We start from the raw sequence: 23,759 nt of genomic DNA on the forward strand, positions 1-23,759 counted from the left end.
GGGATGAGAAAGAGAGGAAAGAGACAATTAGAGGGTAAACAATCCCAAACACATTTTATCTGTGAGTAAAGACAGCACAATAAGAATTGCTGAAAGGAGGAAATGGAGAGTAAATAAGAGGGTCAATCTGATAGAAATATGGTGTATGCATGTGTGAAATATCACAGGAGCATCTGTTTGAACAATTATCACAGACTAAAACAGTAACAGGAATATAAAATTGGTCTTAACAGGGGTGTGATTACTAATGGGCAGGGGTGGTATGGTCAAAATGCTTAGAGTATGTGTGAAAATGGAACAATGAAGCTTGTTGAGATTGTTGTTGTAGGTGTTAGGTAGACGAGAGTGACAGAGGGAATGAGTCTAATCAAGGTACAATCGTATGCATAGATGGACATATCAACATGAAACTCCCATGTACCACTGGATGCTAATAGGAAAAATGAAAATAGCTAAAAACATAGGTTTAGATTTCCACACAGGAAAATATTTTAAAATGTCAACCATTGTGTTCTGTTTATATATGAAATAGGATCTGAAGTCTATAAACAATCCAAACTCACTTGAATTTGAACAATCTATGATTGTCAGGGGAGAGAGCTTTCATGGCATTCCAGTTCTTTAGCACCCATGAATTTTAGGAGGGCCTGTTTTCATTCCCATTGCCTCCTTTAAGATGCTTAGGACTGACTGAGGAGCCAGGCATCTTAATGCTTAGACTTTGGCAGGCCTAACCCAACTACCTTGCTCACATAGTTGATGGGCATCAGTTGAATGTGTTGGCAGACATCTATGACTGCCTACAGTTGTGTTGAGGTGTTTGGCAAGAATCTCTAGCAGGAACTGAAATGAAGTTAAGAGACTACTCCAATGGAACTGGAATTGAGATTTTCAAAGGGGAAACTCAGTATTAACCTCAAACACACAGGCAAGAACAAAAACTACAAATATACCATGTATTCTCCTACCCATTTTGATAGTTTCATTCTCACTGTTGGATGTATTCTACCTGTTCTCTATCATCTAAACAATCGTGGAATTCTCTCTCCCATGCCCTCCTCTAACTAGGAGTTGTATCTTTAATCACAGTCTAGACTACTGGACATAAAGAGACTATTTCTGTAACACATTTCCTGTGAGACTGAGCTTATGATATTGCAGAAGTAATGTGAAAAACTTTTTTCTTTATTGGGTTATAATAATCAGTAGATTTGAATTCCTCATTTTTATGGCATATGTCAAATACTATTTTGTATTGCTGTATATTAGCTATGTTGAGCAATCGGATTTGAAATATTTTAACATTTAGTTTTGCAAGGTCCCATTCTCTTCATTTTGGAAGCTTTAAAATTATCTCCATACAATTTGAGTCATTGATACTTTGTTGAGAAATTAGTTCCTTCCCAAATGGCTCATTTATCTGGTCTACTGACTGTGCTGACACGAATCTGTGGTATGCTGGCACCCAAATACACTTCTTGGGAATATAATTCTTGACAAATGAAATTTGCATAACCCAAGCACTTAGGTAGACTACACTCTGTACTGACCTCTAGTGGAAGTCATAATTTAAATGTGCTTGATTTTTGATGGCTTACTTTGCTTACTGCTCTTGGTAACTTTTGCCTACCTTCTGATGGACATAGCCTAGGTCATCCTTTGACCTTGATGAGCCTACTACTCCAGTGTGTGGATACCTAGGAGTCATTTGAAAGCTGGAGTATTGGGAATAGTCCAGGTGAAGTTTCCAACTACCCCTGATCAGGAGCTGGATTGACTCTTTTGATCCTGTGGAGTGAGTTGTGTCTATGACATGGGCCAAGTGTGTATTGTGTGCTGATTCACCACAGACATGTCCCTAGGCACTCACATTCACATTCTTGGATATCTGGCATTTAGTCTTCTCTTCAATGTGGATCCTGTGCTGTGTGGAAGACAGAGTCCTTTCTTTTGGTTATCTCCTGTTGAATCCAAATGTGGTGACTGAGTAGTTTTAATGGACTCTATCCTCTTTATGGAATTGGCCATGACTCTGTTCTTGGAGATGATCTTCTGGGAAGCCTAGTTCTGATATCTTTGAGGATTGCTGGACTATGGGAAGCAATAATGTTAGCACTACTTCTCCTGGTTGGCAGCAGAGAAGACAGGAGAAACAGCACGAACATTATTAGCACTAACATAAATAGCTAAGAGGTACAAAATCTACATTCTTTGATGGTAACCTCTTGAAAGAGATGATTAACTCTACAGTCTCAAGAATATGTATTTTACTCTGGAGAGTAAGCTGGGGGACTGAAGGAGTCATCTTGGTTCCCAAGTCAGGTTGGTTGTGCTTTGTATAATGATCAATGACCACTGAAGAGATGAAGTCAATTCAATAAACATTGACATGTTACCAGATTTCTAAACTTCTACTTGGTTCCTTATACTTCAAATTGTTCATAGAAACCTGATTTTTCCCCAGTAAAATACTCATTAGTGTTTTGAGTTTTTGTTGTTGTTGTTATAAAGGTGATGCAGAGAGGAATTAGTTACATAAGTCAGGTACCGAGGAGTTAGTCAGGTAAAGAGTGCATTTCTTATCCAGGCACCAGTGGCTCATGCCTGTAATCCTAGCTACTCAGGAGGCTGAGAAATGAGGATCTCAGTTCAAAGTCAGCTCAGGCAGCAAAGTCCATTAGACTCTTACCTCCAAGAAATCACCAGAAAACCAGAAGAGACGCTGTGGATCAAGTAGAGTGCTAGCCTAGAGCTGACAGACAGTGCCCAGGCCCAAGTTCAGCCCCACAAACAACAGCAACAACAACAAAAAGAACACATTTCTTTAGGCAATATAACCCTTTCCTCACTCCCAGCTTGTCCCTTCCATCTCCCACCAGCAAGTTCTATAGTTCATTTTCAACATAATGTTCAGTGAGCACCATTGCTACATTTGCCATTTGTCCCTCCGTTTCTGTGCCTGCCTTTACACTGCCAAAGACATTTCAATAGAACAAAAAGAAAACAAAAAGGGCAACAAAGAAAAATCGCATTTATCGAAGTGAACGCTAGGAAATGATTATCAGATGAGCATAAGCATTGTACCTTTCTGTTCCTCCCCTAAGAGAATTCTCCTTTGATCTCACTGCATCTAATTGCCTAGAGACCTGTGTAATCTCTTACGTCCCTATGTATCTTAGATGTAGCTTTGGCATCTGAGAGAAAATATATGACATGTGCTTCTCATGGATGTTCTGATGGGCAGGACTGTCTAGACCCCACAGTGGGACCATGGCTGCATCACATGTAACGATATACACACGGGATCTTAGAGCACCCATACCTCTGTGGCATTGGAAGTCTCCCCCGAGCCTTTCCAAGAGATAGAGGCCACATTGTATCGTCACAAGCATTGGAGACCAGCAGTGGCTGTTGAGACATTAAGGGACCTATGAAGACCTTTCCTGGGATTAGGGCATCCTCTGAGAACAGTGCCTGGTTCAAAGTCCCGCCTTTTACTCAGCCCCAGTGGCTGAGTTTGGGGATGGAATGCTGCCCCCAGCTTGGTCTCTCATTCTAGGTAATATTGGCTGGAAGCTTGATTTTCCTCAGCCCTGAGAGCTGAGTTCAAGGGCCTGAAGTCTGGTTTGGAGTACCACCTATCTGTTCCTCTCTGGATCTGTTCCTGAGGGGAGCAGTTCCTATGTGTACTGGGGGTGGTCTTGGCTGGAAGCCTTAGTCACATCCTTTGTCACAGTACAGCAAGAGGTTTAATCCTCAAGTGTGGGCCTAGACTGGTGAAGTCTCTGAATAGGAGCTGTATCCTTTGTCCTCTATTCTGGGTTCACCCTTGCCCGATCTTGACCAGAGGCTGAATCCTCTCTTGCCTAGTATGGGCTGAGACTGATATCTTTGAGTGCCGATTGCCAAACTTTGTCCCTTGTCCCCAATTCCAAGTGCAAGTTCCTCAGAGTCTGAAGTATATAACCTTCTTACAATGCTGGTGGCAGACTGAGATCTAAGTGGTCTGAGTTTTGAGCTCAGAATTTTGCCCTCTGTTTATGCTCCCTCTTCCACCTTCTGATGTGCCAAGCCTGTGTCTGAGCTAGGGGTTGTGTTCCTCTGAGCCCTTCTGGCTGGCCACCCAGGGGTAGCAAACATGTGACTCAAGGTGTTTGGTGTCCTTCCCACATGGTCTCCTTCCTGGGTTTCACTTGTGAAGTCATTCGTCTTTTGCACTGCACCTGCTGTCGTGCTGGATGGGATGCTCCAAACAGAAATCTGAGTTGGGCAAAGATCACTGCTTAGCAGAAGGCTGGTCTCTGTGTTGGCTTTCTATGGCATTCCAGCTGTCTGTCCATGCCAAGCTGTGATCCCCACAGAGCTGCAGGCTGTTGGTCAGCAGGCTGCAATGGAACCTGGTTAGGGGGACTTGTTAACTTTCCTCCTCTTCTTGAGTTACAAGTTTGATGTTTCTTGGTTGGCACTGGGCTCTGACTGCTTGCCATTCCTTGGCATCCCCTCTGGAGCTGGATGTCCAGGTTGGAGTTTTATACTTCTGACGAACAGATAGAGCTTTGATATTGGCCCTGTGCCTGGCTGCCATCCTGGATCTCTTCATGGATGCTTAACGTTTATTACTTTTAAAAATGGGAAGGAAGTGATAGCAAAGACTCTCAAACCTGAGGCCTAACCTGTGTCCTGCCACAGAAAACCTGTGTGAGGCTGGAATCCATTGGTAGGTAGTATAATCTCAGATTTCATGGTAGCCCATTACTGAAGAAACACACATGAAGTAAGTGTTCTATATTTACATGGGGATGTGTTTAATTGTTCGTGATTCTGTGTGAAAGTTCACAGACATTGTACTTTATTAAGGATGACCTAGTTCTCTCTTGATATAGGGTGAACAAAGTCTTATAGCAAATGCTGGAAGGCCAGACACATTTTCTCTCTGCAGAGGCCATTGCTAAGGAGAGTTCTGATCTTGTGCCCAATTCTTTGGACAGAATGGAGGCTTGGAAAGTACAGACAGTGTTAACCCACATCCCTAGAAGGAGCTCCTGATCTGGGCAGTGAAGTTTTAAACCCTGAATCACAGGATGAATTCTGGATTCTGTGGAGAAAAAGTCATGCTTAGTAGATGCCCAATAGATTGTGCCTCTGTTAACAGCAGAAAATATCAGTCAGATTCTTGTCTAAGACTTGGCCAAAACAGCCATGAAAGTTCAAATCGGGAGTTTGTTGTAGAAGTCAATCCCTGAGAGATTTTGAGAGAATACAGGTGGTCTTCACCTGTATTTCCTCCAGTCACTGAGCATTTAGACATTCACTGTTTAGAAGAACAATGCTAGAAGCAATGGGGTAAACTTGCTTTTGGGTGATCCCAAGATTCAAGGCCAGAGCCCTGCCTCACTGATGGTTCCCAAACACCCAATAGGAGCTCCTTGACTGAGGAAATGGCCTCCAGGCCCTGTTGAGACCTGTTTTAACTACTCTCATAGCCATCCTAGAGCACACCCTGAGTATGTTGTCTGACCAAAGTTCCAGGGTTTTCCTCTGCTGTGTTTGGCAAAGCCCATGTAAACATAGCCTGTGTCTTTAAGAACCTACTCCTCATGCTCTTCCTTGGAAGGCATGAAAACCATGTCCTGTATGCACCAGGGGTTGAGGAGAAGGTAAGTCCTCAGCCTTGTAGGTGTGGCTTCTGCTCTTCACAATCAGGTCCTATCTGCTCCTGATGGTGTTAGTGTACTGGTGAGAGCCCCAAGAGCCTCCTTTGCCAGGATTGCTAGTCAGGGGCATCTTCAGGTCAAGTTCCACCAGGGTGTGTTTGGAGATGCTAGGATGTGGCCCACTAGCAAACTGCAGCTTCATTTGCTCATGGGAATCCAGAGCTTGACCACAATCGGGCACAGGTTAAATTTTCCATTTAGAAGGTATGAATAGGGCTTGTTTCTGTCCAGTGTGTGACTTGGAACCACTTGACCCTAATATTTTGACCCTATCTAGAGAAGATAGCAATGATGTGAGAAGAATGCTACTGAAGTGTAACCTTCTCAGAATCATGGTTTAAAACTTGGGATACTTGCAGGTGAAAAAGAAGACTGATCTGGGGTCTGGGGAAGAAACAGATTTAGGTTTTACTGTGTTGAAGTTCTTTTCTCTTTGTAGTTGTGGGTTGCCAAATGAATCCAGCTTGTGTCTGGCACATGGTCAATCTTCGGTACATTGTGTCTTCTGTGGAAATAGGGACGTTTCTTTTGTTTCCAGAGGCTCTGCAAAGTGACCCTGTGAATGAGTGCTGTGTGCACATCTCTTAGGCTCCTATGTATCTGTGTCCAAATTTCCGCCGCTCTCGTGCTGGGGTAGCATGCCAAGTCTAGGGTGGGTGCTGCTGGACTGGTAGATGAGTCCTTGAAGTGCTTTGTCTTGTTGTCCTTCCCAGCTTGGTGCTCAATTTAGCCTGTGGTGTGGGACGCTGCCTGGCATCTGTTAATAGCCCCTGCAAATTTCTCTTGGTCTCACTTCTAGTCATGAGCATGTTGTTCAGACTGACATCAATGTCTCTTTCATAAGTGACTTGTATATCCAGCAGTGTTCTTCCCACTGTCTTAAGTTGTCTTTTGAGCCAAACTATAACTTTGGGAATTTCATTGAATCATGCCTTGAACTTCCATTCCTTAAACATTTTTTCCTTTTTTAAAATATATTTTTATTGTAAAGATACTGTTACAGATACATGAGCAAGGTAATGAGTCCATTTCCAATGTAGCATTGTTGTCCCCTCCTTTGTTTTCCCCCTACCATCCCTTTCCTTCCCCCAACTACTCCCCCACACCACAAATTTATAAAGTTTGTTTTCAACATAGTGTCCTGAACATCTTATTTTTACAATGGGTCATCTTATATCCTTGTTTCAGCATTTTGTTATTTCCCTCCCCCTCACCAAATTAGAAAAATACATATACAAGTTCAGGACACTAGAATCAGTGACAACAGGGGTTGTACCATGGGGAAGAGCATACAAAGAAACAAAATTAAATCACATAGTACATCAGAAATACACTAAAAAAACAAAAACCTACGATGTTTCCCTTTAGCTCTTTGAGGTTTAATGGAAACTTGCCTTTGAAACACTAGAAAGTGAATAATGAGAGACAAAACCATTATCCTGCTCCATTGACTGGAGTCTCACCATCCATTGAGGTGGTGTTGAGAGATGCTGCTAGAACAAGAGAAGGAATTCCAAAGCCATTCTCCTGCATTGCTAACAGGTCTCTATGTGCTTCTCATTTTACAAACACTTTGTGGTGCTTGGTATTATGTTCGCTAACATCCATGTGGTTCTTGATCTGATTCACATTTTCTCCCATGGGCTGTTCCGGAATTGAAAAACCTATTCGTTTCTGTTTACCTTGTAAGGAGCAGGTAATTCTTCATGTGAACAGATTGAATTCTGCTCAGCTAGCTTCTCACACAGGTAGATGATGTAAATAGAACTCTTGAGCTTTATTCTAAGAGACATGAAGACATAGAATAGCTGTTCCTGGAGATGTGTCTTTTGCTTTTGATACCTCTGATGCCAAATGGACACTTTGTCCTAATGTCTAGAATATGATCAATCAACATAAGTACCTTCCTGTGGGGCAGGAAGATTCATTGGTTTCCTAAGATCCATGCAGTGGACTCTTCTACAGTATGGATGTGCTTGTCCTAGGAGGCTCTGTGGGGCAAAAGTGTGAACTACTGGAATCATCTGTGGCATGGAAATATCTGTTGGTCTTGTTTTCAAGATCCATAACACATTGAGAATGGTCCTTGAAGTATGAGGGGCCTGGGGTCAGAAATTTTTGACATGAGGGAAATGTGGAGATGGTTCAGACCTCTGGATCAGAAAGAGCTAGCTGTTAAATAGGGACACAGACAGAAATGTTGGGCTCCTCAAACCACAGGGGTCTGTGAAAACTTAGACCCTCAACTTACTGTAGCCTGTCTGGGGTGGAGAAAAGTGTGTTTGCCCTCTCCTGTGGCAGCTGATTGTTGGTATTAACAGGAAGTAACACTAAGACATTTCACATCGTAATGATGCTGGTAATAATTTGGCTCTGACTCTGGTCATTTCTTAACTAGTGATAGTATTTAGAAAGAGGTTATTTAGCACTATGGAATGCTTTTTAGGAAGAGTTCTAATTTAATTAATAGAAAAATAACCATCACCTTTAGTGTATTTGGTAGTGCATCGTTGGTGGCTTGTATGCCTAGATATTTCAAATATGCTGTTATTCAGCGAGTGTACACCAGAGCCCTGGTGTGGACGTTACAGCATGCTTCCTGCTTTCCCTTTTCCCTCTTCAAGTTCCCAAGGGAGAAATCGTTATGAAGACTGTCTACTCAGTATAAGAGAAATGTTGCAGATTGATTTGCAAGTGCCCTGAGGCTTGGATTGAATCTTGGACTGGCCTTGCTGTAGTGTGAGCACCAGCTGAAAGGGCCCAATAAAACACATTTAGATTATTGTCTGGTGAGGAGAGCAGATGTGCAACACTGCTCTCACTTACACAGATACGGCCGGCCTACTTTGTTAGATGACAATGTGCATTTTCTACCCCTGGCAGCCTTCTATATTTCTTGGCTGGAGGTCCCCTGTCTCAGGCTGCATCATCTAGTTCTCCTTCCCTGTTTCCATTTCTCAGTTAAATTGCCCTTGTGATGACTGCACCTGTAGTGAATGGGAGACACTGTGTACACGTTACAGCTGGTTGTTTAGCAACTTCAGTCCTCTTATTCCGTACTTCACTCTTGCTGTGTCACCTAACATGGATAAATTAAAAGATGGCAATCTTCCTGGGACATGATCTGCATACAGCATTTGGATAAGTTATTTGCAAGTGAATGAGGATCTCCATGGAGACCTAAAACTTGGACTAAAGGGGGTGCTAGTGAGCTGCCCAGTTGCAGAGATGCCTTTGGCTCATTCCTGCTGGGGGCTGGGAAAAACCATGAACATCTACATGTTCATGGAAATGTACAAAGTCTGGCCATGTACCCCAACTCATTTGGTTTCTGTTTAGTTTCTCCTCCTGTCCCAAGGTCTCAGAACCACAGCAGTGCTGAGATACGGTTGTTTTTTTTTAAAAAAAAAAAACAGGGTGAGCTATGCTGAGAGTGGCCTTCCGTTAAACATCGAACTGATATGGTTTCTTTACACAGATGAACACTGTGCTTAGCATGCTGCAGCAAACAAACAAACTCCCTGTTTTTCCCTCCTGTAATAGCAATTTCCCTCTATGGGAAGAAATTACTGTATTTTGTCAGTCTTGTCATCTCTAACTCGCTCATGAAAATTTTTCAGGACAAATATACACAGTATTCATTACATCCACATAGTTTTAAAAAGCTTATACCTTTTCTCACCAGTAAATCTAGGTGAGAAAGCTGTGAAATTGGCATGCCCCCAAATCTCTTACTATGTTCCATGTTGTAACATGATAAATATTGCAGAAGAAATTTACAGCTGTCATTTCTTGGTTGGTCATAATGGAGGTTAGAGCCTATGCATTTCCATGGTCAACATTGCTTTGCATTGCCATATGCCTTACTGTATGATGTGGGATCAACATGGAAGATAGTTAATGTTCACTCATTCAGCTATCCTCCTCTCCTGGATGTGAATCTCTAGGAACAGCCTGCAGCTCTAGGGAATCTTTGGTTGGGAAGACTTCATGCTTTTCCAAAATATTTGGTACTTTCCTAGCGACAAAGGCTCCCATTATATTGTTTGCCATTTAACACTGTGAAAGCTGAACCAAACACTACATGCCTTTTAGCCCTTCCCTTTCCAACTGCCTGGATGTCTTCATCTGTATGCCTGAGGGACAAGACCTTCTGATTTGTAGTGGAAGCTGCTGCCATAAGTGTGGCATTGGTATTGTTGCCCCGTGTGTGGGTTCCTCTTCATCTCTGCTGCTGCTGTGTTCAGAGGTCAGACGCTGATGTCTTTCCACCCAATGTTCTTGTTCAGTAGATGTTATTTCTGTAGGCCTGGACCACCACTGTTCTTCCCTTGAGGGTGCCACATACTATGTGATTCTCAGGTCACAGTGTTCTTCTTTTCCATTGTTTCCCTTTGCTGTGGTAGAATACTGAAAATAAGGACCAAGGATTCAGTGTTGTATGTAGATCAACCTGCCTGATCCATCTGTGCACTGACAAGGTACTTTCCCCTGACATGAGCTTTACTCTATACATGGTTGGCTCCTGGGCACGGCACAGGTATGCCATCTGTATGTGTATGGAAACACACCAACTCATGCTGACTGAAGCTCTGTAGCACTCTGAGGACAATTGTTCCCAATGGAAACTCCTTACTTGATGATGATCCATAGGGCTAGAACAAGAAAAGTGGTAGCAGTCACATTGCAGGTGACACATACTCGAATGCATTCCTGGTTGGTGTATCATTCTGTGCTATTTTGTCATTGAACTCAAGGAGAAAGACAGGAACTATCCTATCTCAAGTGTTAACCTTGCAGTTGTTCTTGCATTAAAGGTTAGAGTGGAAAATATTTTCAAAGTGTTCTTTGAGTATAAACACGTAGGATTCTGGAGAGATGTGTCTTTGTGAATATTGAACTCAGACTTGAAGAAGGCCATTTTCACCTTGATGTCTGGAATTGAGTCTGGGTCAAATAATTATTACATTGAATTCATAAGAATGGAATGGTATCTTACAGATTTGGATATACTTTTTTAAAGACCTAAATGTTCAGATGACTCCTAGACCGCCTATTGCTGCTGCTTATGATCTGCTTAACTGAGACCATCCAGGGAGCTGTGCTCTGGGTCCGACTGTGGGTATTAGAACTGCATGTGAAAGCATAGGGAAGATCCTGTCCTGAGTCTCCTGTATGATTACAATTTGCCCATATTTGTGAGGATATCAACACTCTACATCTTAATTTCTCTCTTAATTGATGATCATGTTTGTTGAGTACAGGTTCACGTTTCATAAAGACTTTGCATTTTCCATGAGTACTTTTTGTGTCCTGTGGTCTCTTGTTCTGAGCATACATAGTCATGGTTTGGCACAACTGAGAAATATTTCAAGATCAGAAATGTTGTCCAGAGTGAGAGTCACAGCAGTTGAATGTCGCTGCTCCTTGAGATTTCTTGACCCAGATACAAATATCCCCATACAGGGCTGGGATGGGACCATGTTTCTCATACACAATGCTTTGTAGCCAGGGCCATTAAAATGAGCAGATTCTATGGCCCAAACACCTGAACAAGAGATTTTCTAGTATAAAAGGGTAACTTGTTCATACCTTCCAAACATTGGCCCCTTTCTGGTTGATCGTTGGAGACTTCCAAAGTAATCACTGAAAATAGTTTTTCTATTTCTGTTTCTGCTCCAGAAAGCTTTACTTCCGTTGGTCCAAGGCTTGGAAAGGTCTCCAGGGTGGTTAGTTTGGAAGTTTTCTCATGGCTAAAGGAAGAAACTCAGGTGGAAACCCTGATGTCAGGTAAGGTAGAGATGGCCCTGAAATCCAGGCTTTTCCAGTCATGTTTGAGGGTAAGATGTTTGAAGAGATACTCACCCAGCCCAGCCTCAGTAGCCACCAGCCTATGAAGACTGGTTAAGTGGTCACTCATTTTTTTTTTACTGTGAAAATACTGTACACAGGGGTTACAATTACATGGGCAAGATAATGAGTACATTTCTTATCAAGCATTGTAGGATTCTCCTTTGTTTACCCTTCCCATCTCTTCCCAAAATCCCCCCGCCCCCCACCCAAAACCCTAATCCTGGTCACTCATTTTCTTGTTGAGCTTCAACTATTCATATAGGAAGTGGTTCTTCTCCAGGAAATCACAGAGATGGAGGTCTGTGAGCAGAACCCAAGGCATAAAGATTCAAAATGACGTTGGTTCAGGTTCTTCTCCAGTGCTAGGGCAGCTTCCAGGAATTCCATGGTTTTACAACACTCACCTTGAGAAGGCTTCTGCACATCTTAGAAAAGCTCTGGTTCTGCATCTTCAAGAGGCGCTGGGTGCCTTTGCGCTTTTCCTTTGCCAACTCCAGAAGAAGTGACCCATGCTGTCCAGAGCCACATCATCCTGATCAAAATAGTAGCCCAGTAGGTGTAGGATGCCCGCAAATGCAATTTGACCACTTGACAACAGCTTCCACCACAGTGGAATAACTCTGGATTTGTGAGGTCATGGCTATTCATCAATACAGAGCTAACCACAAAACAACAAATGGCATTGGTTGGTCCTGGAAGCAAGAGGGTGAGAAGAAAAGGGTCAGAGGTTGTGAGTGGAGGAGATTTGAAGGAGTTGATGATGGAAAAGAGGAGTCCCTGGGTCTGTTCTGTCCAAGCACTATTGACACTATTGAAACAAGACAGAGATCATGGGACTGGCATGTACAAAGGCTCAATTTTTCTATTCTTGTCATTTATATCTTGAAAGCGATTCACATCTTGAACTCTACACACATTAAACTAGTGATGATTCACCTTTCTGAAAATGCACACAGGCACACAAACACACACACACACACACACACACACAGGCCCCAGTTATCTTGCACAAATCCTTGGAAATGGGGCTGTTACTATTAAATATATAAAGTGCTTCAACTGAAGTTACAGATAGTGTACGCAAGATGCATATATTCTCCATGGCAAGAAAAAGTTGCCAAGTTGGTACAGTAGTTACCTGTTTGACATGCTTAAATATTGATCTCAAATGTGTAGTGGTAGTTAAGGTCAGGTGATCTTACTGTGCAATCTTTCCTTTTATTTAATGAGGCCTGTAGTGATTAGATGCAAGTAAAGGACCCCCTCCCCCATTTTCAGGCTCATGACATCTCCTCAGATAGCTGACCCTAAGCTCAGACACAAAGGCTACTATATGAGCAGTCAGATTTGGCAACTTGTAATCTAGTGGCCAGCGTGAGTCACACACAAGCCATGGTTAAGTAAAACCTTCAGAAATCCTGAGAAAATGCCTCTTTTCAACATACCTATTCGGTCACTTGTTCTGAGAGTAGGTGTGGGCTGCCGTGTGGGCCTTTAAGGAAATTACTTTGGGCAGAGGGAAGGTATTATCTGTCTGACTCGAGCAATCCCACTTCCATCATAAACCAGTTCTTCCAGGACTTTCCATCTAAACAGAGGGCCAGAGAGCTGCATTTTCTAGAAAGCTGTGGGAACAGTTTCAGAAGCTTAGTCTGTGCGTGAGGCAGACTGTCAGCCCTTGCAGCTCTTCTGAGCAATTCATGCTGGGCATTTGCTTCTATGAGACTCTGAGACACACTGTGTCAGAAGCAATGCACTTGTTCCCATTGTTAAGGTGCTGTTCTGCTATAGGGCATGTGGGATGGCCCGTGTATTATCTGGCTTATACTTGATGCCTGCTTAGGGAGCACCACACCTGTGGTCAGTCTGCTCATCTGGAGAACCAAGATCCCCCTATAAACCATAATGCTTACCTTGTTATTTTAGGGAGTGCTTTACTGCCCAGGATCCTACTCTATCTCTTCAGTACTGACTGAGACAATATTGCCTCCTTGCCTTCATCCCATGAGGAATCTACTGTGTAGCATATGAACAATGTTACAATCTCACTTGAGGCTTGATGGCTGTACGTTCCAAATACCTTCTTCAGTTAGGAATAACTTACAACGCTCCCCCTTTTCCCACTGAAATGTGTAGAGGTTGTCAGAGTAAAATTATCTCTGCCAAAGGAAGCATTTGTAAGTAGATGAGGTGCATGTATTTTTAAAGTTGTGAGATTGATGTGATATAAGAGAAACTGAGATATTCCTGTAATTCATAGAAGCCAATGTGTGTCCACTGGATCAGAGGAAGCCTCATCCCTCAACCAGGACACTCTAGCAAAGTGTTTCATGTAGGAATGTTGGAAAGAATGGAAGAGTAGATTTCACCCTTGCCCCTCATTCCTGATTCTGGAAACATGGTGAGCCAGTTGGCAAAGGGAACAGGTTGTCAAAGAGCTAGAGTCTCTGTCCTGGGACCTCAATTCAGAAGTCTTAGAGGCTCCGTGTCATAGGAGAGAAAAGAATGTGGAAGCCGTGGTTCAGACACACACTAGACTGATGGCTCTGCTGTGCATCAGCCTTCTCTGAGTAAGTATGAGCCTCATTGGGCAGCTCTAGGCACACAGACTCAGATCTCCTGGGGATGAGAAACTACCAGTCTTCTCTGTTCAGATAATTCTTAGGAAAAGCGTCACATCCTTTCATTTTAGAAGTTTACTTCATGGAAAGTTGGAGCAATTTCAGAAATAATCAGTTTGGGATGATTGAGTGTATCCTGTTGGTTTCCCAAATTATTCTTCTTGCTCAGAACAGGGCTAGATTGTCTACTTCCCTGAGAAGTGCAACCACAGTATTTCATGTTGTCAGAGCTATCTTGTGATAGGCTCAGGTTGGTGAAGTTGCCTTTTTTTGGCGGGGGGGGGGGGGGGGGGGGAGGTTTCATTAATAATTTTACTGATCCTCCAAGTTACTATGCAAGAGAGGTGGGCTTTGTGTAGTTTATTGTTGTCATTACACTTTCAATGATTAGTGTTTACTCATTAGTGTCTTGTGAGAATATTCATTTTGAAAGATTTTTGTTGGATTTTTTTCCCTAAGCCTGGAGAACAATTTAAGTGTCCCTCACAAAGGCAATGAAGAAGGTTGGTTTTATAAATGGCTCCAGGGAACTACAGGAAGGGTACCAAGAGCACAGATTAGCTCTTGCTGATTATTTCAGCGTCAGGACAGGTGCTGCCATCAATGGGGATTCTTTTTCTCCATTCCTATTCCCTACAGAGTTGGTGCTTCCTCCTTCCAGAGTAGGCTTTTCCCAGTCAGAAATCCCTATATCATGTCTGGATACCTGTGGCAAGACCTCCATTTCAGATGATCAGGAAGCTTTTAGTTTGTAAATGAAGCCTTTAGGGCTCAAGAGTGAGACCTCAGATCACTTACAAACTGTTTAAGGAGAGCATACATTTCCCTTTTTTCATTTGGCTACCTAAATAGGTTGCCTTCTGGGTGCACAATTGGGCCTTTTCAGCAGAAACCTTATTCCCCAATTGGCACTAGGTGATAAGAAGGTCATCTATGGCCTGCTGACCCTCCTCATGTGTCAGAGCTGCCAGGAACATGTTATCAACATATTGTGATAGAGTAGTCCCAGGGTATAACTGGCTAAAATTTAAAAGGCCTTGGCTCCAGGCCTCATCAAATAAGGTGAGGAGTTTTTAAAACCATGTGGCAACCTGGTCCAAGTCAGTTGTCCAGATAATCCCCCTTCTGGGTCTGTCCAAGGCAAATATGACTCGGCTTACTTGGCAAATGACAGGCTGAAGAAAGCATCCTTTAAGTGCAACACACTGTAAATATGTTGTTCTGGAGGTAACACACTGTGAAGAGTATAAGGGTTAGGTACCCTAGGGTAGATGGTCTCCACCTGCCTGTTTACTTCTCTCAAATCCTGCACAAGTCTATGTTCATTGGTGCCTGGTTTATGCACAGGTAGAAGAGGTGCATTTCCAGGCAAGTGGCATGGGACAAGAATTCCATTTTTTTCTCAGGTGTTTAATGTGAAGTGCAATCCCCTTCTTTGCCTCTGCTGATATAGGATATTGTCTCACTCTGACTGGCTATGACTGACTGGTTGATGAGACCATAGTGGGCGGCCCAGGTGGGTTAATCTCTGCCCCAAACCCCACGAACCTTGTTTTGGAAGTAAGTCAGTGAAAGTTGAGGCTCCTTCTCTTTTTCTGGGGGAAGCAACATATATTCATTTCCAAGGGGACTATTTACCAGCAGAGTAACGGGGCACCTTTCCCTAATGATAATTTCACCTAATAAATTTTGGAATTTAATTGTTTTAATAAGTCTCATCCCAGAAGTGGATAAGTACAGTCTGGAATGATGAGAAAAGTTTGAGTAATGGTTCCTTTTCCTAGATGAGTTATTCTAGCCAGGGACGATGGATAGGATTCAGTCTTTCCAGTGGCTCTGTGAACATTTAGTCTTTGTTTAGTTATTGGTCTTTCTGGTTTTTACAATAACGAATAGGCAGCTCCAGTATCCATGGGAATTTTGTCTTTTTGCCCCCTATTTGTAATGTTACCAAGGGCTCTGGGGGTGGGGATGGGCCTGTGAGGACAGAGCCCCGCCCTGTTATTCTACATCCTCTTCCAGGTTTAGAGTGTGAGCCTCCTCCTTTCTCCTCTTTGGACATTCCTTTTTTCAATGTGTGTTCTGCTTGCAATAAGCACCTTGGACTAGTCCTAGTGGTTTCCTACAGCCATTTGCAAATGAGTTAAGCTGTTGCTGGGGGTCTCTTGATCTCTGTTCTCATGCTACTAAGCCAGCCTTTTAAACTTTTTCCTCCAGGGTATCTCTGTTATCAAATACCCCCTGGGTGACCACTACTACATCAGATAACCTTTCCCTCAAAACTTTCTAACCTTTGAAGCTTTTATCTAATGTCTAAGTCTGACTGGGTAATGAAGGCCATATTTATGGCTCTTCAATTCTCTGGGGCCTCAGTGTCTGTCGGTGTGTAGGTCCTATGGGCCTCCAAGAGATGTTAAAAGCGTCGGGGGACTCACTCCGGAGCTGTACAATCTTTCTCACCTTAGATAAACTAGTTGGCTTCCTAGCTGCTGCCTATATCCCTGCTAACAGTCTGCAGATAGTTGGTAAGCACCTCCCTAACTTGATCTCTATTGTACTGGGCCAGTCAGGGGAAAGACTCATTCCAGATGGACTTGGTCATCAGTGGGGAGCCATGTGTTCCAAGGACTGCTTTCAAGGCACTGTGTCAGATGCACTCTCTTTCTTCCAAGCACCTGTAGAAGTTGCTGGCAATTGTCTGGAGTGGGCTGGTACGTGAAGAATACTGTCTCCAATAATGAGATGAGCGCCTGGGGTTTTCCAGAAAAGGAGAGATTTTGTTGTTTCCAGTAATATAAGTCAGGAGTTGTAAGGGGAACATACATTAGAAAGGGGGCCTGCCCAGTCTTCCTCAGGGGTTAGCACTTGTCTCGGGTATAGTAAGAGGGATGTGGTCTGGTCTTTGGGCAAGCCCTCAAACTGGTACAAGGAACCACTTTTGGTATGGGGGGACATAATATCAGAGATGCTGATGGCACAGAATAAGGGGGTAAGTACACACTAGGTCTTCTTCTGGGGACTCTATAACGCTTGGGGAGAAAGTTTTTCAGTTATAGTTAGAACTTTATAGATAGAACTTGAGTTGAACTCCTTTTATGACATTGTTTTAAACACTCCTGGCAAACAAGAATTAGGGAAGGAGTATACAGAACACAGACAAATCAACACATACAGAAAAGTACCCACGGACACTAAACTCACATGACTTCCCAAGGAAGTCCCAGATGACCTTCCAAGGAAGTCCTTGGAAGCCTGCACATGTCTCATCCAGGCCTCAGATTCAGGAAAGAGTGATGCATCCAGACACCTGAGTCTCCCCAAATACAAATAACTCCTATCCACATTGATCCTTGGGAAACAGACCCTCAAGGGAGGCTCGGGGGACCTCAGGGATGAGAAATGTTTCTCAGAGGCCATCCCAGAGGGATGAGGCACTCACCTACAAGGGAATTTCCTTGGGGCCTGATGCCATCCACATGTATTATCTCACTCCTGGCAGTTTATTAATCAGTCAGATTGACTACCTATTGAAACTACTTTTCCTTTAATGATTTTATTCTTACTAATAGCTCTTGTTTATTGATCCTTATGTAAAAATCTGGTCACCTAGGTGCTGGGAAACACTGAGAATCAAGATGGGTATTTTCTTCATCCTATATTAAGGGAGGAGGGATTCTAAATTACCGGAAAGATTATCTCTCCATCTTTCTCAGATCAAAATGGACTTTTTTCATCCCATATCAAGAGAGAAGGGGATATAAATTACCTGAAAGACATATTTCTTGGTCCCAAATTGATGGTGGTAGTAGGACTGGGGGTGTCTTTAGAGGGGGGTAGAAGATTGGGAGTTTTCTCCTAGACTTCACCCCTTGTGAGCCATATCCCCAGGGGGAGCTCCTGAAATGCTCTATTATCTGTGTTTGGCTCAGAGGTCTGACCAGTGTGGTAGGAAGAATCCAGGGAAAGATGGAAGACATCTTAACCTGAGTTCTGTCCAGATCATTCCAATCAGTTGGTGTCCCCCAAGAGGCATGGGCGGGCTTCTGGGTCTAGCTGAGGGCTTGTACATGGGGACAAAGAACCTGTTGTGCCCATTAGGCCTGAACCCCGGCACAGTGGGATGTTGTTAGGATCCTGTGCTAGGAAGTTTAGGCAGGCTTCTGGAGCTGCATGGGCATTGAGACCTCCCTCACTACCTTCTTTACCTGGGTAAGGGCATCCTACAAGGTAAACCACAGATAGATTTTTGGAGTCAGCTAGGGGCTGACCACAGGCACTCTGGTTATGGACATTTCACATTTGGGTGACTGAGATGGCTTTTAAGGCTGTCTGGTCTGGGTGCAACCCTTGATGCTGTGGGCAGTGGCTTCTCAAACAGGTGCACAAGCACGCTTTTGGATCCAACAGGATGTAGACCTCCACCCCACCACACATACTGTTGGAGGTTGAGCTGTCCTACTGAGAGGTATGAGGAGAGACTTGGGTAGGTGCTGCCCCGGGTGCTGTGGTTTTCTCTTTTGTGGATGCACTGATGGGCAAGACTGTATATAGACCCCCCAGTGGGACCCTGGCAGTGTCACACATGGAAATGCACATGTGGACTTTTAGAGGTGCCCTCTCTGTGGTGTTTGTGTCCTCACGAGCGTGAGAGACCAGCAGTGGCTGTTGAGAATTTAAGTGATCTGCCAAGACCTTCCTGGGGTTAGGGAATCCTCTGAGAACAGTGCCTGGGTTCAAAGCTGGCCTTTCACTCGGTGGCTGAGTTCGGGGCTGGAAATCTGCCACCAGATTGGTCTCTCATTCCAGGTAGCACTGAGTAGAGGCTTGCTTTTCCCTCAGCGCTGAGGCCTGAGCTCATTGTGGAGACTGGTTTGGAGCACTGCCTATCTGTTCTGCTCTGGATCTGTTCCTGAGGGGATCAGTTCTGTACTGGGGGTGGTCTTGGCTGGAAGCCTTATTCCCACCCTTTGTCCCAGGCCAGCAGGCGGGTCAATCGTCAGGTGTGGGCCTGGACTGGTGTGGTCCCTGAATAGGAGTCCCAGGCTTTGTCCTTTGTTCTGGGTTCACCCTTGCCCAATCTTGGCCAGATGCTTAGTTCTCGCTTGCCTAGTATGGGCCGAGACCGATGCCTTCTCTGAGTGCTGATTGCCAAACTGTGCCCATTGTCCCCCACTCTCCCAAGTGCAAGTTCCTGACAGCCTGCCACCAACACAGTACGTACTTTACCTCCTTGTGAGATCTATGCGGTCTTTGAGATCGGAGCTCAAATTTTGTCTGTTTCTGTTCCCTCTCCAACGTTCCAATTGTTAAGTCTGTCAGGGAGAACAATGAACTTCTTCAGCAGAGCTCACAGGGTCTTAGGACTGAGGTGACACATGAATACACTCCTGAGTCACAGGTGCTTGAGCTGACTGATGCAGGGACACTGAGACAAATACCTCAGGTCTGCTAGCTTCAGTGGGCAATGTCTAAAAGACAGAGTCATCAAGGCCATCAGGTTCCTGAGAATCTCGTGTAATTTTCCAAAAAAGAAAACGTCATGCATATAAAGTTGTAGGAGAATTTTTGGTTACAGCATTTGGGTGAAGTACGTGTAGAAGTTCTTGAACCAGAAAGTATAACTTTCCATATTGATCTTCTGGCCCAGATCTGGAATCATATTTTCCTTTGTTTTTTCATTCCACAAACCATCTACCACCAGGTCCTGGATGGATTGCAGATGAAGTGCAAGAAGAATGGTTTGTATTCTGTAGGTGGGGCTTGCTATAATCTTCAGCTGTGTTTCTGATTGAGCAGACAGAGCTTTGGAATCTCCCTATCTCTAGTCTGCCATCATGGATCCACTCTCAATTCAGATCATTCTAATCAGAAGCATTCCTTGTGGGAGGAGATTTCCTTTAGCTTGTGAGAAAACCTACCTGAAGCTGTTTCCTCCAGACTATGAGCATCTGGAGGACTCCATAAGTCCTAGATGTGCTAGAAATGGCAAAATGATGTCATCTTGTGTTGTCTCCTCTTTCAATGTCATAAGGAGGATGCAAAGTGCATTTTTTCCTGACAGTTGCTTTAGCTACCTTTCAGTTGGCTGGGTAGGTAACCAAGAGGGTGGCCAAAGCAAGACTCGCATGAGAATAAAGTTTTCTCTCACTGTATAAGTTATTTAGTACACACTTCATCAAAACCTTAATCACTCATACACTGGCAAATTAGCACTAGTGATGAGTTTTTGTACTTGTCACGTACATTGAATGTAAAGTCGTATATGGTAAACTCCTGTTCACAAAAGTGCCACAGAAAAGCCATTCTATTGGTGTTAACTTTGAGAGGATCATGTCAATTTCCTATGAATTGGCTTATACAAAGTCAGCATCCCTGCTTTGCTAATGGGGGTCTGGTAGTGTCTTAGTTATGAGGAAGAGTGAAGTGATTCTGCCCTTTACAAAGTATACCAAGAATGATGATAAAATTAATGTCCTTTAGATAAGGGAGTGAGTGGGCTGGGAGGGGTGGGTGACAGTGTGGAAAGGGTGACATTGATCAAGATGGACTGTAGTCCTAGACTACACTGGTTAATGGCAGCTCCTTTGTAAACTACTTAGAGGTAAGAAAATATTCCAAAACACTGACCACCTAGGAAAGTCTAAACACAAGACTGAGTGTTCAAGATGCTGTTATCTTTCAAGGATTATCCACTGTGGAAGAATGTCCTAGAAGAAAACTGTTGTTCAAAACTTTGACCCATGTTTGAAGGGAGAAGGTGGTCCTCAAAATGGAAAATGCCACCCGTACGTTACCAGTGTGAGATTTTTTCAATGGCTAAGTCTATGTTGGTCAGAGAACTTACTGTAAAGTGCTCATTATGTATGGTCATTAGATAACTTCCACAGAGGTGGAGGGAAGGTGGCTTCCCATTAAACTGAGAATGGGTGAGACACTCCATTCTTATATGTATGAGACCATTGTTTTAGTCTTGCGGCTCTCAAGTTTTAGCTTTAATGTCTCCTTTAATTAGAAAATGGAAGTTGATGTCAAGCTCAGGGAAGAAAGTCAATAGAAGCTTGATAAAGCAAATTTTGTGGAGTAGATGCAATGTTTGGTGTCCCATAGTTGCTTATTGGGAGTTTTATTCAGTATAGCCTCTTTTAACCATAAGTGATGGAAACTGAAAAATATACTGGTATGGTTCCTGTATTCTATACACTTGGGCAGGGAGAGAGATAACTCTTGGATGTTAATCTGGGTCAGTCTTGGAACTTCCATGCATAGGAATTGGAGAGAGGACAGCAAGTCCCTAGAACATGGTATACTGTGCTGCTCGGAACCAAGTCTGAAGCTAAATAATGGAGTAAATAGTTGAAGCTGGAGCAGTGTGGCCAATGAGACATCAAATGTATCTGGCTTATTTGGAAGAACTACTCCATGTTTATATCAGACAATAAGCCTGCTTGGGTTTAAATCTTCAGGAAGCAGTTGTAGACATAAGTAACTGTTCTTATTCTCTCTAGGGCTTATGATGAATTGCTTCCTTTCAGAGTCTTAGCGCTGGCCCATCTTATTAAAGTCCACCTGGGAGAAATGGCCCCTTCCCTTGGTTCCCTCCGTTGGTTCAACCTACAAGTCTCTGCCTAGCACCTGTAATGCAGGCACCTGGCATGCCTAGGGGCAGTGGGAGGTCTCCCAGGCTCTGAGGTCATTTCCTCATCCTCTGTGTCACTTCTGTCTCCTCTGTGTCCATCCCTTCCCCCTCCTTCTCCTGTATAATCTGTCTCCTGACAGAAGCTCTCTTTCTCTGCTCACCTCCATCTTCAGTGGCAGGTGGTTTGATCTCTCTCTTGAGAAACACTCTCTCCCTTAACTTTGTGGAGTTTCCTTTCTGCATCCCTTACACATCTAAATGAAGCATAAGAAAATTTCTCTTAAATGTTTCTGCTGAGGTCTTAGGTCTTGGTTGGAGGCTCTAGTACAGACCAGAGAAGGTATTTGATTTCAATTCCTTTTCCAATATTTTTTTCAGTTAATCAAATTCCAGTATTGTGTGAGTCCTGACCAGAAATACCCCTTGTAGGAAGTATGGCCATTGTCACTAAGTGATGAGATTTCTACACAAGCATCATTCATTGGAGGACCATTACCTGGGCACTGTCTTAGAATTCTTCAAAGGCTTGCTCCTTTCACCTGAATAGTTGTCGCCAGTACTCCATGTGCTACACCTGTGCTGGAGACTTGTTGGCCAATGTGACCTCTCCTATCTTGGACAATAAGGGAGATCTAGGAGGAAGGATTAATATATTCTTGACACAAGTGAAGGTCCTGAGAGCATGAACATTCTCAGATCTCACCAAGCTGTGCACTGAAGAAGGTGACTTTCATTTCCTGTGGGCTGAATTTTAAGTCAAGGGTACAAGTGAGAATGACAGAGGCAGGCTAGGGTGAAGCATAGCATTGTATACTGCTCTAAGGAAGCTCAAATCACTGTACTCTAGAGGATTTCTCATTTCTTCTTCCTTGGTATCTGTATATTCACAAATCTGCCTTTCTCTGTGACCCATCAATGACCAGGCACAATGAACCTGCTTTAGAAATTGTCTTTTAAATTGTCAAATCTCTGGAACTATGAATCCTTTTCTGTAATCTTAGGCAAGTCTGCACTTTCACTAGGGACTGCTCTGAGAGAAGGGAGCACATAGACCTATCTTGGGCTCCTGCTTCTACTGGTTCATAGGCCCCCAGTACCTTTTGAGTTTCCCTGGCACTGTGAAACGGAAATGATGCCTATTGGGTCACAGGCACTAGCCTGAGCTAGTGAGAGGATGGGTGCCATATCTTAGAAGCTGGGTGGACATAGTCCTTCATAGTTCCTTGCCCATAGTGTCCTTGTATGTTGCCTGATGTCTCTCCTGAAGCTACAGTGAAAAAGCATGCAAGGTTGAGTTACAAAATTTCAATACTTGGTAGTGCAGGTGTGTGCTGGTGAGTTTGATCTCTATGAGTTTTGGGGTCCTAATTCTTGTGAATCTCTTGCCTCAACCTCCTCCTTGATTGGTGGTGTGGGGCACAAATGACAAGTAGTTGGAATCTACTAAGAGTTAGATGGGCCCACAGACTACTTTGCAAGAGGATGTTTATTGAAAACTTACATTCCCTGTGAAAGAATTTATCCGCTCAGTATGTAAATTTTAACCCCTGCTACTTCATGACATCTAATGCCTATACTTTTGAAAGTTCGATGAACATGATCCAAGATGATTTTGAAATATCTTTAATTATAATAAGTGATATCATGACTTGTTTTCTCTTTTATCAGACTTCACAGAGATGGAAGTATTATAAGGCTTCTATGTGACCAACATGAGTGACTTACGGCACCTATATAGGTAGAACCCCAAGTGTAGTGATATTCTATTGGTACTATAACAAAATAATCAAGTTAGGGGCTTAAAACAAGTTTATTTGGAGAGAAAGAAGTCAGCAAGTTTATGAACCCTCCAGACACCTCTCTTCAGACACTTATACCTTGAGCATCTCATCATCCACCAAAATACATTCACAAGTGCTAAGGAAACTAGGTGAG

The 23,759-nt window shown here is 43.4% G+C and overlaps 1 pseudogene; it reads right to left on the reverse strand.

The window, feature by feature from the left end:
* Window positions 1–14,408, reverse strand: part of LOC122098086 — a 51,514-nt pseudogene extending 37,106 nt beyond the window's left edge.
* Window positions 14,409–23,759: the final 9,351 nt, after the last annotated feature.

This window comes from Dipodomys spectabilis, unplaced genomic scaffold (genome assembly GCF_019054845.1).
Source record: "Dipodomys spectabilis isolate Male_0828 unplaced genomic scaffold, ASM1905484v1 ptg000457l, whole genome shotgun sequence".
In the NCBI taxonomy this organism is placed as follows: domain Eukaryota; kingdom Metazoa; phylum Chordata; class Mammalia; order Rodentia; family Heteromyidae; genus Dipodomys; species Dipodomys spectabilis.